At 58.1% G+C, this 17,519-nt stretch overlaps 1 protein-coding gene across 3 annotated transcripts in view; it reads left to right on the forward strand.

Moving 5' to 3' along the window:
* IQSEC1 (IQ motif and Sec7 domain ArfGEF 1) overlaps positions 1–17,519 on the forward strand; it is a 143,856-nt gene that overhangs the window by 49,271 nt on the left and 77,066 nt on the right. Inside the window, exon 1 of one of the 3 annotated variants that reach the window (XM_025272450.3) lies at positions 1,315–1,458. The exons of the other annotated variants lie outside the window; for them this stretch is intronic. The gene's annotated coding sequence lies outside the window, so the exon portion shown is untranslated. Of the gene's footprint in view, positions 1–1,314; positions 1,459–17,519 lie in introns of those variants that run through there. 3 annotated transcript variants of the gene reach the window in all.

Here is a 17,519-nt window from a genome sequence, read left to right on the forward strand (position 1 = left end):
CGAACCTTGAGAATCGCAGATGGAGGGACAGGGGCCGGTCGCGCAAGGCCACAGTGTCTGGTTCCACTTACACGAACGTCCACAGGAGGCGAGTCCGCTGATCCAAGAATACACGAGCGCTTGTCCAGGCTGGGGTGGGACGCAGAGGGACTGCCTAACGGGTGTTTCTTTCTGGGATGATGAAAATATTCCAGCCTCAGATGGTGGTGATGTTTGCACAACTCTAAAATACACTGAAAGCATTGACTTGCTTGCTTTATTTTTTGAATTTTCATTTTGGCTGCACCGCGAGGCATGTGCCCTCCTAGTTCTCAGGGATTGAAGCCTCGAGGCGCTGAGCCTAGCCCTGGAGCCCCCAGGGAAGGCCTGTGAACAGCACACTTTAAATGGGCGAATGTTACGGAACGTGAGTTCTATCTCAGCGAAACTGTTTTTAAAACAAGACAGAGGAAAGAAACACCTGGGTTAGGGGGTGGCCTAGAGCTGAGAGTGGCAGGAAGGAGCAAACTCAGCAAGTGCCAACGCCCTGAGCGGGAGCAGGGTGGGAGGGGACGGAGTTGGGGGTGGATGTGCCGTCTGCAGGGCCCCGGGTCAGGTCGAGGACTTCAGAGTCGGCTGAGACAAGGCAGGGCACGAAGCAGGATAAAGCTGCAACTGTGCTTTCTGTGTCAAAACAAGCAGGCTGCCGCGAGGAAACGAGATTGGGGGGGGTGGCACGGTGTGGGCTGGGGGGGCTGGCGAGAGCAGTCAGAGATGGCCAGGGGGCTGCCCCAGGGGACAGACTGCCCCATGGGGGACGACCTCCTGGAGGAGGGGATCTGGGCACGGCCTCCAGGAGTGGGGGATGGGCCGGGCAGTGACTGGGGGTAGCCAGGGGCTCTGCAGGTGGGGGACCGGGAGCTGAGTGCGAGGAGGCCTTGGGGGGCCCACCCGACCACAAGGAGGCCAGCTGACCGCCCCACCCCTGGTCCCCTGTGGGCCAGAGCAGCTTTAAGACTAAGCAGGGCAGAGTCCGCCAGGCCACCTGTCGTCTGCCTTTGTCCTGCCTGCCCAGGCTGGCCCGCAGCGAGAGGGTCAGTGCCGAGTGGCTGGAGACCCAGCCGGGCCCCTGCGCTTCTGAACAAAGCGGCCTCGAGGAAACTCGAGTGGCCCCTGAAATGCGATCGGCCGCGAGAGCCTGGCCAGCAGGAAGCTGTATTATTCATTGAGCGGAGCCCCTGGGGCCTGCCTGGTCTCCGGCCACCTGCACGGCCCAGACCTGGACGGAGCACCCCCAGGGCAGTGTCCGGCCGGGCTGAGGGCGGCCGGGCCGAGGGTGCCCGGGGCGTGGTTTCCTGGATGCGGGCTGAGCCAGGAGGAAGTGGGACTTCAGACAGAGGCAGGCGGCCTGCAGCTGGCGCCCCGGGGCCACAGACGCAGGCAGGGCGCAGGAAGACCACCGCCCTCTCCCCAGGGACTGTGAGTACACCCCCACCTGCCCCAGGGGGCAGGGACAGGGGCTCGGGCACCCAGGGGACCCGCGCGGGCACCGGCCGTCCTGGGGCAGCGGCCGGGAGGAGGGCCTCTCGCGCCCCCCCACCAGGGCTTTGGGCTGCTTCCTGGGACTGTTTTCTGCCCCCGCTTCTCCGCACCTGGACAAGGTGGCATGGTCGGTGGCCCTGGTGTTTCCCACAGCGGCCCGGAAGGGCGGTCACAGCTGCAGGAGGGAAGTTCGCTGGCTTCCCCGGCGGTGAGACCCGCCCCATGGCCTGGAGGGGGGCAATGGCCAGAGCCCCTCAGCTCACCCAGGCCGGGGTTCTCTGCCTGGGGCCCCACGACCCCCCCTGAGAGAGAGAGACTCTGGGCCATGCCCATTTCACAACCCAGTCAAGTGAGGCCCCAGAGGCCCCGTGTGTGGTGGGTGGAGCCCCCATCCCCTGGGGAACACACGCTCAGGGCACTCGTAGGCTGCGGCAAGGGGGCAGAGGACGTCCCCAGGCTCCGGGACCTGGGTTTCCTGTCCACCCATAAGTCCACTGGGGTCCACTTTGTCCTGAGTGGGCTCTGCCCCGGGGATGCCCCGCCCGCCCCACCCACAACCGTGGCTTTTTTCTGAACTGGTCCAGCGTGGAGCCGTGAGGCTGGAGGGACCGGGGACAGTCCCACTGATGGGGGCTGCTCTGTGCGCGCAACAGCAGCTCGGCGAGGCACGGGTGCAGTCCCTCAGGAAATCCCCGGGTGAGGTGGGACTGGCCACCTGGCCCTCGGGGAGATTCCCCGCCCCGTGCAGCCATCCCCTCTGGTGACCTGAGAACGTGTGTGCAGCGTCCCAGGCTGGCGTGTGAGGTGGACCTGGGGTTTGGACCCAGAGCGAACCCCAGCCCCCAGTGCGTGGCACCGCCGTCTGCGGGGGGCAGGGGTCAGTGCTCCCGTGATGACCCATCACTGGGTCCACTTCTTCCTTTGCAGGCGGTTGGACTCCAGTCCTGAGGAGGGGGTCTCCACCCCACAGGCCCCCTGGAGCCCGCACTGGGGTGGGGGACGCACGGCTGAGGGGTGAGCTCCATCCAGGGCTGCCCTCTGAGCCAGGGCCGACAAAGGCTCCCCCTGACGCAGCCACAGGGCTGCCCACTGACCCCCTGGGCCAGGGGCCGCGGCGGGATCCCAGAGGTCAGGCTGCTCAGGGCCCAGGGCTCCGGCCGCAGCTTGTCAGGCACAACCTGCCTTTGTCGGGTGCCAAGGTACAGCGGGGGGACCTGGCCAGGCAGATGGACACCGGCTGGCAGAGGATCAACGTCCCGAGGGCAGGCAGGAGGGGGTGATCCGGGCCGGGACAGCAGGGCCTGGGTGGGCGCTGTGGTTGGCTCTCGGGGAGGACCCTGGGCGGGCGCTGTGGTTAGCTCTCAGGAAGCCTCGGACAAGCTGCTTCCCCTCCCGAACCGCCCATCCTCGCCTGCCCCGCAGGCCCTAGAGTCGTGAGCTGAGGCCCCTGCCACTCCACACTCTCTCAGGACCTTGTGGGTCCCTAAACCCAAGCATTCCACAAACACTTATTGAGCGCCTACTGTGAGCCAAGCACTATGTCGTCTCTGTCTGAAAGGGTCGAACAAACCGGGTTAAAAGGCACAGGAGGGGGTGAATGGCAGGGGAGGGGGGCGGCCACTGGGGCAAATGTGGCTTATTTTCACAGCTGCGTGGGGCCCGTTTGACACAAAGCCGCCGGCAGGCCCAATTCACGACCACCTCATGGGTGTCAGAGTTCAGGGACGAGCGGAGCTGAAGCATCATGCAGTAGGTAGACCGAGGGCGATTGGAAGAGCAGGCGGCGGGCAGAGGGCCACAGCGGAGCGGCCTGTGGGGGCCCGGGGCCCTGAGCTGCGCGGCGCAGGCTGTGGGGAACCGTGCGGGACGTCCCGCCGTTCCCTCTCCTGAAAGTTCCCAAAGTCCCCAGACCGAGTCCCCACTGTCATGTGACCTCCTTAGCCCAGTTCTGCTAAAACAGGGCCTCAGGCTCAGCCCTCCTTCCTGCTGACCCTCTGAGGCAGCGGGTCACCGCTGTGTAGATGTCTGGGTCTGTCAGCCCTGGCTCTGCACCCCACCCACGCGGGCCTGGTCTACTCTGCTTTCTCTGCTTCGCAGTCACCAGAAAAGTTCAGGTTGGTGAGGGTACCTTCTCTGCACACCCTGAAGAGTCCGAACCCTTGGGGAGTTTTTCCCCGGGGGCCTGGACACTCATTTGCAAGTGACACTTTCCCCTAAGGGCTTCCCCGATAGCTCAGTTGGCAAAGAATCCGCCTGCAATGCAGGAGACCCCGTTCGATTCCTGGGTCGGGAAGATCTGCTGTAAAGGGATAGGCTACCCACTCCAGTATTCTTGGGCTTCCCTGGTGGCTCAGCTGGTAAAGAATCCTCCAGCAATGTGGGAGACCTGGGTTCGATCCCTGGCTTGGGAAGATCCCCTGGAGAAGGCCAAGGCTACCCACTCCAGTATTCTGGCCTGGAGAATTCCATGGACTGTATAGTCCATGGGGGTGGCAAAGAGTCAGACACAACTGAGCAACTTTCACTTCACTTCACTTTCCCCTGGAGCGTGGCCTGGGTGGGACACAGAGACCATGGAGCTGCCAGGCCCCCACCCCACACTGTCCCCTGGATACCTGCCGGCCTCATTGTGTTTGGAACCCCTTCTGTTTGGAAAGAGCCAGGGCTACGTAGAACCCCAGCGTCAGAGAGCCAGAGCATGTGGGCCTTCAGACCCCTGCTCAGAAACAAGGCCACAGTCATAGCAGGAAGACCGGCCAGGCGTGGGCACGCTGTGTCTGGAGCTCCAGGTGGCCCCCAGGCTGGGACCCAGGTCCACTGGGCAGCGTATCTGCAGACCGTCGGCCAGGTGCAGGCAGGAAGGAGGGTCCACACCGCTGCCTTCACTCCCTGAGTCCCGTGAGTGTGGGCCAGGCCACCCTGAGGCGCCCTCTGACCTTCACCAAGAGTCTGTGGAGGAGTGGTCATCAGCCTCCTTCGATGGATGAGCATAGCAGCGCCCAGAAATCAGTGTAACCGCGCCTGCCTCTAGCACAGCGGTGAGACACCAAGGCCGGCAGAGCAGAGTGCCTGGGCTGCACCCAGAGGGCTGCGCGGGGCGCTGGGTTGTGGCCAGGCAGCAGAAGCAGGCTGAGGGCCCAGACGTCCGTGTGAACCCCTCTCTGCAGCTTTCTCGGGCATGTGCTCGTGCGTGTCTCGGGTCAGCTCACCAGGCTTCCCAGTAGAGGCACTCTCGTTGCAGGTGGCAGAAAAATTGGGCTCAAACAGGCTTATCTCAAAAGGGGCTTTTCCAACTCATGGAACTGAAAAGTCTGGGGTAATGGCTTCAGGAATGGCTGGACCCAGGAGTTCAGTTTATGGACAGGATTTGGACTTTTCCGCTCTCTCTTTGCTTTCCTCTCTGCTGGCTTCGCGTTGGCCTTCTCCATGTGGGTGCCTGGCACATATGGGGAGTGCTGCCCGACCCCGTGATGGGCCAGCTGCAGGGCCAGGCGGTGGTGGCCTCACGCTGCTTCTGGCACGTTGTTTACAGTGCCCTGGGGCAGAGGGGACAGGAAAGAGGAAGTTAGGACACCGGCAGTTAGAGCCGACCGGGGGTGAGCTCCAAGGCCTGTGGGAGCCCCAAGGAGCAGCGATGGAGTTTATATCCAGACAGCTTCCCCCGAGGCTTCCTGGAGGAGGCGGCAGCTGAGCTAAACTTTGAGGGCCTGGAGTTGACCTGGGGAGTGAGACGCGAGAGAGCAGGAGCCCTGTGGCTCATCCTGGGGCTCAGGCCAGCTCAGAACCTGCACGCAGCAGGGCGAGGGGGCTGTGCCCGGCTCCTGGGGCACCTGCCCAGGGCCCAGAGGTCAGAACAGCTCCCTGAGGGTGAGAAGGACGGGGTGCCAGGGCCTACGAGTGGGTGAAAGGTGGCCTGGCTTCCAGGCCATGAGGACAGGGAGGAAAAGAGCACTGAGTGAGCACCTACTGTGTGCCCATAACTTTCTGTTGCCCCGTCCCGGCCACACCACGGCCTGGAGGTTCCCCGTCCCCTCTTTGCAGAGGAGGAGCGGCTGCTGGATCGAAACAAGTCTTTTCCAAGTCAGCCGTCTTTCCCCACAAAGGCAGAAGGTGCACCTCGCCCGTCGGCCAGGATCAGCAGCCTCTGCTCTACCGGCAAGAGACTGCGGGCTGTCCCTGGCCGCGGCGCATGGGGAAGTCACCACGTTCAAAACAGTTGTGTGTTGAAACACCTTCCCAGCAGCAGGCTGACCACCAGGCCTCCCATCACACCAGCAGCAAGCAGTCAACGTGAAACCCAGGGCCTGTGAAACGGCTGCATCAGAGCCGGGCACGGCGGCGACTCGTGAACCCAGAGGCCCGCATGCCGCAGTGGCTACGGACGGCCGCCTGCTCCGAGCAGCCAGGACACCAGCTTGGCTCTGAATCTTAAAAGTGATGTTTTTTTGTTTTTTTGTTTTGGCCAGGCTGAGTCGTCGTTGCTTTGCGCAGGTTTCTCTACCTGCAGCCGGCGGGGGCTACTCTTGGCTGCGGGTGCGGGCTTCTCAGTGCCGCGGTTTCTCTTGTTGCGGAGCGTGGGTGCGGGCTTCTCAGTGCCGCGGTTTCTCTTGTTGCGGAGCGTGGGTGCAGGCTTCTCAGTGCCGAGGTTTCTCTTGTTGCGGAGCTTGGGTTCTGGGTGCTCCAGCTTCAGTGGGTGCGGCTCGCGGGCTCCGGAGCGCAGGCTCAGTCGCAGTGGCTCATGGGCTTAGCTGCTCCACAGCATCTGGAATCTTCCTGGAACAGGGATCAGACCAGTGTCCCCTGCATTCGCAGGCAGATTCTTATCCACTGTTCCACCAGGGAAGTCCTTCAACAGCGAATTTTTAAAGCCCTTCTCAGTTCAGTTCAGTTCAGTCGCTCAGTCATGTCCGACTCTTTGCGACCCCATGAATCGCAGCACGCCAGGCCTCCCAGTCCACTCCCAGAGTTCACTAAAACTCACATCTGCTGAGTCAGTGATGCCATCCAGCCATCTCATCCTCTGTCATCCCCTTCTCCTCCTGCCCCCAATCCTTTTCAGCATCAGAGTCTTTTCCAATGAGTCAACTCTTCGCATGAGGTGGCCAAAGTACTGGAATTTCAGCTTTAGCATCAGTCCTTCCAATGAACACCCAGGGCTGATCTCCTTTAGGATGGACTGGTTGGATCTCCTTGCAGTCCAAGGGACTCTCAAGAGTCTTCTCCAACACCGCAGTTCAAAAGCATCAATTCTTTGGCGCTCAGCCTTCTTCACAGTCCAACTCTCACATCCACACGTGACCACTGGAAAAACCATAGCCTTGACTAGATGGACCTTTGTTGGCAAAGTAATGTCTCTGCTTTTGAATATGCTATCTAGGTTGGTCATAACTTTCCTTCTAAGGAGTAAGCGTCTTTTAATTTCACGGCTGCAATCACCATCTGCAGTGATTTTGGAGCCCCCAAAAATAAAGTCTGACACTGTTTCCACTGTTTCCCCATCTATTTCCCATGAAGTGATGGGACCGGATGCCATGATCTTCATTTTCTGAATGTTGAGCTTTAAGCCAACTTTTTCACTCTCCTCTTTCACTTTCATCAAGAGGCTTTTTAGTTCCTCTTCACTTTCTGTCATAAGGGCAGTGTCATCTGCATATCTGAGGTTATTGATATTTCTCCTGGCAATCCTGATTCCAGCTTGTGCTTCTTCCAGCCCAGCGTTTCTCATGATGTACTCTGCATAGAAGTTAAATAAGCAGGGTGACAATGTACAGCCTTGACGTACTCCTTTTCCTATTTGGAACTGGTCTATTGTTCCATAGCCACCCCTAAAGCGTGTTCACTTGGCAGAGATAAGCCAGAGTAGGGGCAGGGAGGTGGTGGGTCGGCGCCCAGCCCCCACATGGGTGTCTGTGACTCCCTGGGCAGCCCCTGTGCCTCTCTGAGCCTCAGTTTCCTCCTCTGCAAACTGTGGATCGCATTTCCCAAAGCAAGGGTTAAATCACGCTGTACGTGGCATGTCCACGTGTGGTGACGCTGCAGCGACTCCATGAATGTCAGTGGTTGCGTGGAGTGAAACGGCTGTTCTCAGTGTGATTATAATATTGTTATTTCTTAATTTTTAATAGTCCTTTGGCTGTGACAGATCCCAGCTGTGGTACGCAGGGTCTTCCATCTTCCTTGTGGCACGCGGGACCTTTAATTGCGAGATCTTCCCTGTAGCTCAGATGGTAAAGAATCTGCCTGAAACATGGGAGACCCCAGGTTCGATCCCTGGGTCGGGAAGATCCTCTGGAGAAGTGGAATGGCTACCCACTCCAGTGTTCTTGCCTGGAGAATTCCATGGACAGAGGAGCCTGGCGGGCCGCAGTCCATGGGGTGGCAGAGTCGGACACGACTGAGCGGCTGACAGGCCAACGCTGCCCCAGCTGTAGCAGGTGAACTGTTGGTTGCTGCGCGTGGCTGCTAGTTCCCTGACCAGGGGTCGAACCCAGGTCTCCCGCACTGCAGGAGGATTCTTCACCATCTGAGGCACCCGGGAAGAAGCTTTGTCCTGCAGAAAGGGGAGTATTTAGGAGAGGGGTCCAGAGCAGCGTCTGAGCCTGGTCCGGAGTGTGTGTAGAGCCCGGTGGGTGGAGAAGGCAGGCGGTGGGCGGGGTCTGTCGGTGTGCCCGGGCAGCCACAGTCAGTGCTGGGCGGCGTGGGGCCTGGGCGGGATGAGAGCCGGATCGGGGCCAAAAAGGCAGGTGGGGGGCCAGAGGCCCCAGGGCTGTGCTGTCTGTGAGCGGGGAGGTTGGAGTAACCAGTGTTCTTTTGGTTGCAAGTGATGAAAGCAAATGAAAAACCCAGGCTGGCTTGAGCGGAAGGGCAGCTTTCTTGCCTTCGATTTCTAAAACAGACAGGGCTTCAGGTATAGTTTGATTCAGCAGCTCAAAGCGTGTGTCAGAGACACGGGTGTCTTTCTCCCTTCTTTCACAGCTTCACCCTCAGGCAGTCTCTGCTCGTGGGGGCCCCCGGTTCCAGGTTTCCAGTAGTCTGTTAATGATCCCCGCAGAAACGGTTCCGACAAGTCGCAGAGGAGCCTTGGGTCACAGGCTCATGCCTGGGCCAGTCGCTTTGGCGAGAGGGCGGAGTACTCAAGTTAGGGATGGAGTCCATGGATACAAGATGGACTTAAGAGTGGAGGACGGGATCCCCAGAGAAAACGGGGGCCCCCCAGCTGGGCTGGGCAGGCGCGGTCTCCCAGCACCCCCGCCGTGATCTGATAAGACGCCCCAGGCGCTGTGCTCGGCAACCTGACCTGCGTCACCCCTTCCTGTCGGCCCCGTTAAGATCCCCATTCTGCAGGTGAGAAAACCAAGGCCCGGGGAGTCACAGCCACCTGCCCAAGTTCACACCATGAACAAAGGGCCCTCGAATCACCGTGACCCCAAAGCCCAGGCCCTTAACCGTCTGGCACACTGCCTCACGGTGATGAGAGCTCGGGTGGAAGAGGACACCTGGGGACCTCGTATGGAGGACGGGGTGCAGGGGGCAGGCAGGAAGTGGGGCCACACAGGCGGAGAGGAGGGCGGCCCTGGGGGTCACAGCTGTGGTGGGGTCCACATGCTGGCAGCCTGGCTGGCCTGTGGGAAACCACACAGCCCTGTGTGAGTAGCTGTCCCTCCTGCTTTCTGCTCCGGGCGTCTTAGCAGGAGGATGCGAGGCATGAGGTTGCATTCATGCTCCCACTGCGGGCACAGGGGCACTTCCGGGGAATTTCCGGAGGAAGTGGTTGAAGGGAGGTGACCACCTGCCTGGCACAGGGCCAGGGAGGGGAGCGGGCCAGATGGGGAAACAGCCGCTCTCCACTTCCCTTTTCAGCCCTGAGACTTCCCAGGCGAGAGGCCCGCCTCCCTGATGACATCACAGCAGGTCAGAGGTCAACCCACGCACAGCCTCCTTGCACAGAGGGGAAACCGAGGCGGTGTGGGCACAGCGGTCAGCCCCTGGAGAAGTCTGGCAGCCTGAGTGCCAGTCCTCGATGCCGCTGCCTTGCTGTGTGACCTCGTCAAGCCTCAGTACTCAGTTTTACATCTACAGAGTGGGCCTAAGATGGCCTCCCACAGAGGACAAGAGAAAAGGGCTTGAAGGCCTGGCACCTGTAGATGCCAGTGAATACAGGCCACGATGACTCCTTCCTGCGCCTGCTGAGCTCAGGGGGAGAGCAGCTGAGACCCCGCGGCCCGCTCTCTGCGGGCCAAGATGTGAGGCCTTGGGCGAGTCACCGCGCTTCTCTGGGCCTCAGTTGCCTTATCTGGGAAATGGGATCTTCCCTGGATGTCTCTTTCCCGCTGGGCGGTGAGGCGTCCCCTCCCCTCACAGCTTCCCTTCCTGCCGGCCCAGCACCCGCAGCATGCAGGCTCTGCTCACGCCCTGAGCGGTCAGGCCAAGGTCCCTGGTGCCCCCTCTCAGGTGGTAAGTGGCCGCCAGCGGGCGCCCCCATGCTCTGTCATCTGGGTGATCAAGTGGCCATGGGCGGTCATGGGAGGAGGGCCCAGTGGTGCCTCTGGAGGCTGAGCCTTTGCTGACAGCGTCCTGGGCCTCTTCTGGGGGTCCACCTGCCGCCATCCTCACTGCGGTGGGCGCTGGGTCAGCACCCCCCGCATGGTGTGGCCGTCTCCTGCCACCTGCCCCTCGGGCCAGGCGGGGAGCGTCTGCAGGGTGTCACTGCCCGCAGGGTGAGGACCTCCAGAAGCTGGATCCGGAGGATGGCAGTCGGGCCGGGCGACTCGGACAAGCATCTTTGCTCCTGAGTCTGTTCTGTTGTCGTTCAGCCGCTCAGTCGTGTCCGCCTTTTTGGACCCCGTGGACTAAAGCATGGCAGGCCTTCCTGTCCATCACTGTCTCCTGGAGTCTGCCCAAGTTCACGTCCGTCGAATCGGTGACGCCATCCAACCATCTCATCCTCGGTCGCCCTGAGTCTGCCTGCTCCCCTGTAAGAGGGGAGAAAGAAGCCCACCCACGGTGAGGGCTTTGTAACCCTGAACTGGAAGCACAACAGGGAGAGTTTGGGCTGCAGTGGGGTGGGTCCAGCCGGGTCAGAGCCCAGCTCCGTGCAGGCCGCGGGCTTTCCCGAAGGCTGCCTCCCTCCCACCCGCTCAGGCCTCTGCTCTTTTTAAAGGGCAGATCAGTTCCCTGGGGCCCCGGACCCTGCTGGTGGGCCCCCCCTCCAGAGAATGCTTGAGGGCTGGGTTCTGCCTCCCATGGTGGCCCATGCTGGGCCCCAAGCTCTGACAGCCCGGGGCAGCCGCCCTAGGGATCAGTGTGCTGATTCGTGTTTCATTTCATGACTGCTGTGTGACAGGCCACCCCAAAGGCTGTAGCCCCAACGGCATGGGCGACCATGCCCAGGCCGGCCCGCTGGGGCCCCTGGGCTCCCTGGAAAGTCCCAGGTGGCCCCACTCACTCGTCTGTGGTTATTAGGCTGGGACACCTTGCTGCCCACCCGTCGGTGGCCTCCGGTGGGCAGCTGGCATATTTGGCATCCAAGAGGGCAGAGATGGAGCCCAGGTATGCTGATGTAAGGAATTTGTGGCCACACCTTGCAGTCGCAGAGTATGTGTCCTTAGGATTTTGCCGGTTTCTTGCTTACAAGGGTAGGGGTCACGGCTTCAAGTTCTAAAGTCATTGTTTATATAGAGTCAGAAACTAGCGGGTAAAACTCCCCCTGAAGACCCCTTACGTTGCTGTGGCTTGCAGAGCCCCTGGTTCGGTGCCCGCCCTGCGGGGATCTCAGTGCCCACGGTGGGGTGAATCCCTGGGCCACACCGGACGGGGGACCCCCTGTCCCAGCTGGGGATAGAGGGGTTCCCAGCTGATCTGCTCACCTCCTGCGTTGGCTCCATTCTGTGTTTCCCGTAAGCCTCTAGAAGTCACACTGCCCAGCACAGTGGCCGCTGGCCATGGGTGGCTACTCAAGTCTCAACTAGTTAAAATGAAATTGTTAAAGAAGTCAGCCCCCCAGCTAGCCCTGTTCCGAGCGCCCAGTGGCCTCGTGGCTAGGAAGTCCCCTCGGCCCAGCCCCCACCTTCGAGGTCACCCTGGCCCCGTGCTGGCCGCTCGGGACTCAGCGCCATCCCTGTCACCTCGAGAAGCTCCTGATCTGCTGGGGGCAGAAGGGCCGGAAGCACCCAGTCCCAGAGTGGGAACATGGCCCCTGGAGACTGCTGAGGGGCGAGCCCTAGGGCCCCCTCGCCCCCCAGCCCTGTCCTCCCTGCAGGAGGAGGTGCAGCCGGGAAGGGGGCAAGGGGGGAGGGGTGGGAGCCAGGGGGCACTCCATGTGCACTTCCCAGCTTTTCTAGTACGGGGAGCATGCCTTTTCATCACCCCAATGCCCACATCCTCCCCCACTTCTGCACAGGAGGGTTAGTGTCCATGGCTGAAAACCCACAGCTAGCCTCAAGAACCCGCTTTAGAGGAGCGTGAAGTCTGTGAGTTTTATTCACAGCGCAGCATCTGTTTTGGTTTGAAAGGTGTTAACGTGTGAAGCGTAATATTTGTTTGGTCCACCGGTGGTGTTGGGTGTGTATATGGGATGCAAGATCCCCTAAAATAACTCAGCCCCGCCCCCCTGCCTGAGAAGTGATGGAACCTCCAGGAACGGACCTCCCTGGGCAGCGCCCAGGGAGCAGGGGTGGGGGACCACCTGATGGGGTCTCCACGCGGCAGCATGTTTGGGTTTTTGGTGGGAGGGGAGTGAGGTGCCCCCTTCATGTCCTGGCCCCCATCCCTGCCTCCCTGCACACAGGCAGCCTGCAGGTTTTTGGTGGGAGGGGAGTGAGGTGCCCCCTTCATGTCCTGGCCCCTGTCCCTGCCTCCCTGCACACGGGCAGCCTGCAGGTCCCCAAGCCACCCAGTCTGCTGCTCGGAGGGGGCCCGGCCCGTCTGCCCGTCCGTCCAGGCCCCGGGCCCCGGTGTTCGGGAGCCTCTTTGCTGTGTGGGGACACAGACAGTGTGGGGGACAGAGAAGATTCACACCCTTCCCCTGCTACAGACCCCCGCCCCACCTGGCACACAGAAGGTGCTCAGTACATATCACTGGGTGGGCAGATGCCCCCGACAGCCCCTGGGCTCTGGCTGTGTCTTCTCTCTGGGGATTCCCCAGGAGTGCAAGGAGACGGACACCGCCATGGGAGGCGTGTTCACAGCATTGTCCATGCCTTTTCTCCTCTGGGAGCCACGGCTTTATTCTCAGTGGTATTCAAGTCCCACTCAATATTTTTACGTGTAGATTCATTGAGTTATTTTGAAACAATTTCAGTCCTGAAGACACTTGGAAGAATTGAAAAAAAAAAAAATCTTCCATGCACCTTTCACCCAACTTCATCATAAGTAACATTTCACCAAATTTCACTCTTTCGCAAAGACTTTTTTCTCTCAGAACTATTTGAGAGGTCATCACAGACTTGCAGCCCAATGACCTTTACTCCTGAATAAGGCTTCAGCTTGCGTTTCCTAAGAGCAAGGACGTTCTCTTATGTAACTGTGATCCAGTAGCCAAATTCATGAGACAAGGTTCTCGGATCTAAAATACACTTTAAAGGGACTTCCCTGGTGGTTCAGTGGGTAGGACTGCACTGCAGGGGGCTGTGTTCCATCCCTGGTCGGGTCGCTAAGATCCCACATACTGCACGCAGTGCCGCCAAAAAGATTTGTAAAAATACAATTCACAGTCATGTTTCACCAGTCATCCAAGTGATGGCAAGTCTTTTTTTCCAATCTCCGATCTTGCATCTCTTTTGAAGCTTTACCAGGGTTTAATTTATGCACCATAAAATTCACTCGTGTGAAGTGTACAATGTAATGATTATTAGTGTATTTACAGAGCTCTGTAACTGTCGGCACAATTTCATTTTAAATAATTTCAAATTGTCTTGAAAAGAAACCTCGTGTCTTTTTTCCATCACTGTCTTGTCCCGCTCCGGTCCCCCAAAATCACTAACCCTTCTGTCTATAAATTAGCCTTTCTGAGCGTTTCATATGATGGCGTCACACAGTAAATGGCCTTTGTCACCGGCTTCTTCCGCTGAGCCTGTCCAGGTTTCAGCCTTGCTGTAGCAGGGGTCAGGACATCACCCCTTCTTAGCCATGCTCTTGTAGAGACAGACCGCATGTAGTTTATCTGCTGACCACAGCTGAGGAACATTTGGGTTGCTTCCACCTTTCGAGTATTGTGAGTATGCTGCTGGGGACATTACCATATGCTTTTATACTCTAAATACAAGTCTCTGTCTGGTTTTAATGATTTGCAGATATTTTCCTCCAGTCTGTGGCTTGTCTTTTGTTGTGTTAGTTTCAGATGTACAGCAAAGTGATTCATATATATACATATATACTTCTTAAGATTCTTTTGCATTGTAGATTATTACAAGATATTGAGTATCGTTTCCTGTGCTTTATAGTAGGTCCTTATTGGTTATCTGTTTTATATTGGTCATGCCTTTTGAAGTGAAGTGCAAAAATCTTGGAAAAGTCCAAATGATCATGGTTTTGTTTTACATCTTACATCTTTGAGGTCATATCTGAGAATCATTGCCTAATTCGAGGTCAGAAAGATTTCCGCCCATGTTTTCTTCTAGGAGTTTTATAACTGTAACGCTCACATTCAGATCTTTGATCATTTTGAGGTAATGTTTGTGTATAATGGGAAGCGAGGGACCAAATGCGGCACTTTTTCCGGGTGGATAACCAGCTGTCTCCGTGCTGTCTATTGCAGAAACTGTTCTGTCCTATGAATTGCCTTGTCAAAAACCCTTTGACCATAGAGAGTAGCGGTGGGGAGAAAAATTTTTTAAAAACCCTTTGGCCATAATACGATACTGTTTTAAATGTTATTTGTAAAAATGCATTTGGCTGCATCGGGTCTTAATTGCAGCATGCAGGACCGTTGTACCGCCATGAGGGTCTCTCATCAGGGCGCACAGACATTCTGAGTCACTCCGTGGCATGCAGGGTCTTAGTTCCCCAGCCAGGGATCGAACCCGTGTCCCCTGCTTTGGAAGGCAGATTCTCAACCACTGTCAGGGAAGCCCCCTAAATGTTACCTTCGTGAAGGTGAAGACCTTCCCCCATTTAACAAAAGTGTATGCAGACCACTGGGGCGACTCTGAACGCTGAGCTCTGCTGCCTGGGTTCCGCGGCTGCTTTTCCTGCTGTGTTTTTGGACTCGTAGCCAAAGGGCCCCTGTGGTGAATTTACACGCTGAATTGTCATCATGGAGCTCTGGCTGCAGTCCATGGGGTCGCTAAGAGTCAGACATGACTGAGCGACTTCACTTTCACTTCTCACTTTCATGCATTGGAGAAGGAAATGGCAACCCACTCCAGTGTTCTAGCCTGGAGAATCCCAGGGATGGGGGAGCCTGCTGGGCTGCCATCTATGGGGTCACACAGAGTCGGACACGACTGAAGCAACTTAGCAGCAGCAGCAGCTCTGGGTGCGGTGTTCCTCCAAGTGTGCTCTGATGAACCTTGCAAACTGCCTTCTTAGGTGTCCGCCCGTTCTGTTTTTTTTTTTTTTTTTGAAAGATATTTACCTATTTGGTCATGCCAGGTCTTGGTTGCAGGACAGGGACCCTCCATCTGCACTGCTGCACGTGGAATCTCTAGCTGTAGCGTGTGGACTCTTAGCCACTGGACCACCAGGGAAGTCCCTCCACTGGTTCTGAAGTTTGAGAAGCCCTTAATATAGAGCCATTTCTCAGACAGGAAAGTAGAGGCCCGTAGAAAGAAAGTGATGTGTCCAAAGCCGTGCATCTGGGAGGGCCTACAAGCCCACACAGAGGCCGCGAGGAGCAAGTAAGAGCCACTTCGGAAGTCATTCAGCCCCCAGCCTCCCTTGTAAGATGGACAGAGCATCACGCCTCTCAGAAGCACAAGCAGTAGACACAGTGGGCAGAGGGTCCAGCTCAGAGCCCGCCTGACTCAGTGAGGGCACCGTGTGTGAGGCTGTGCCCGCCACCTGGCCCCGCGCCTGGGTCCCCGTCCTCCGGGGCACGCCCTCTGCCCAGCAGAGCAGCATCAAAGGCCCCTCCCAGCTCCAGCCATCCCCCACCGAATCCGCCTCACTGTCCCCAGCGCTTAGCCACTGACTGGGCACAGCTCTGTCGCAGGCCCTGTGCCAGTCAATGCTGGCAACACAGAGAGGATTCCACCCCCATCCACACCGTCGGGAACTGTGGGCAGCAAACAGACTCACTAACTGATGCTTAGAAGACAGCGTGGCAGTGGTTATTTGTATTGTTAATAGCCAGCGGTTCTTGAATTGCTCTGTGTGTGAGCCAAGATGTTTAGAGGAGGTGACATTTTTGCAGCTGGATCTAAAGGCTGGGTTCGGGCTTCAGCTAACAGGCAAAAAGCATTCATTAGGGATTTTGGCCAATTTGGCTTGGGGAGGGCTAGAAGGATGAATAGAGGCCAGAAAGTGCAGAACCATGACTGTCCAGCCGAAGAGCGTCATCATGGTTCGGTGGGTGACAGGGTCACAGATTACTGGGTGAGTGGCTCAGTCTCCCCGCAGGAAGCATTGCTCCACCAACCTCCCCCCACCCCCCGCCATCTCCACCCTACACACGGGCCGGGTGCCTGGTCCTCTGTCCGTGCCCCTAGGAACAGATCTCCAACCCCGACCCATGGGCCTGTCGCCAGGGCTGATCTGGAGAGGAAATGTGAACCCGGAGTTTCCGGCAGGGCACTGCGGGTGAGAGAAGGAGCAGGGAAGGGCACGGCGGCCAACCTGGAGGGGCTGCGGGCCGAGGCAGCGGACCCCTGGCCCCCGTTCCCACAGCCCACGGCCAGGGGCCCCACCTCCCAGCAGCATTCCACGTCAGGCTGGCTCTTCCAGCCAGAAGGTTCTCGGGCTGACGTGACATCAGAGCTGCAAGGAGCCTGGGCACTTGCCTTGCCCTGGGCTTCCTGTCTGCTCCATGAAGGGGCCCTCAAGGCTCAGAGGATGACGATCGTCCCCAGGGAGTCAGCCCCAGCCCGGGTCAGAGCAAGCCTCTCGACTCCCTGTGCAGTCTCAGAAATGATTCTTCTTAGAACATTCTTTTTTAGTTGCACGTAGTCCATGCAGAAGGAAATGGCAGCCCACTCCAGTGTTCTTGCCTGGAGAATCCCAGGGACGGGGAGCCTGGTGGGCTGCCGTCTATGGGATTGCACCGAGTCGGACACGACTAAAGTCACTAACACAGCACACACGTGCAGAGAGCACAAAAGATATTTAAAAGGAACATTTCGGTGAAAAGCCAGTTTCTTTCCCGCTCAGCCCCCAATGTCCCTGCTCTTTCCCAGGACACCGGTGTACCAGTGTCTGGAGCATCTTGGCCAGAGATAACATGTCCACACGGCAGCATGCACTCTGTACCCCTTTCTTATGAGAAACAGCCACGCCCCACACCCTGTAGTGCTCCTTGCTTTTTCCACTTACAGAAAAGTCTGACACTTGGAGACTGTTCCTTGTCAGTCACGTACAGAAGGGTGTCTGCTTTGACTGATGCGCAGGTTTCTGCCGCCCGGATGTATCGCGACAGTCGTCTGTCGAGCAACCCTTCACTGGTGCAGTCAGTTCAGTTCGGTTGCTCAGTCGTGTCCGACTCTTTGCGACCCCATGGACTGCAGCAGGCCAGGCCTCCCTGTCCATCACCAACTCCTGGAGCTTGCTCAGACTCACAGCCATCGCATCGGTGAGGCCATCCAACCATGTCATCCTCTGTCGTCCCCTTTCCCTCCTACCTTCAATCTTTCCCAGCATCAGGGTCTTTCATTGGTGCACTTGTAGGTAATAAGATTCCAATGATTTGTATTCACTTTAAAGGCAGTTGCTTAATTTTTTAAAGGCATGTAAAGAAGAAGATTTAATTAGCCCATGAGCCTGCGCCTATGTGCAGATAATCCCTGGTGACTTTTTAAAAATCAACTAACTCTCAGTTGTTGCTATCGTTTAGTTTCTCAGTCGTGTCC

The sequence above is a fragment of the Bubalus bubalis genome, chromosome 21, assembly GCF_019923935.1.
Source record: "Bubalus bubalis isolate 160015118507 breed Murrah chromosome 21, NDDB_SH_1, whole genome shotgun sequence".
Taxonomy (NCBI): Eukaryota; Metazoa; Chordata; class Mammalia; order Artiodactyla; family Bovidae; genus Bubalus; species Bubalus bubalis.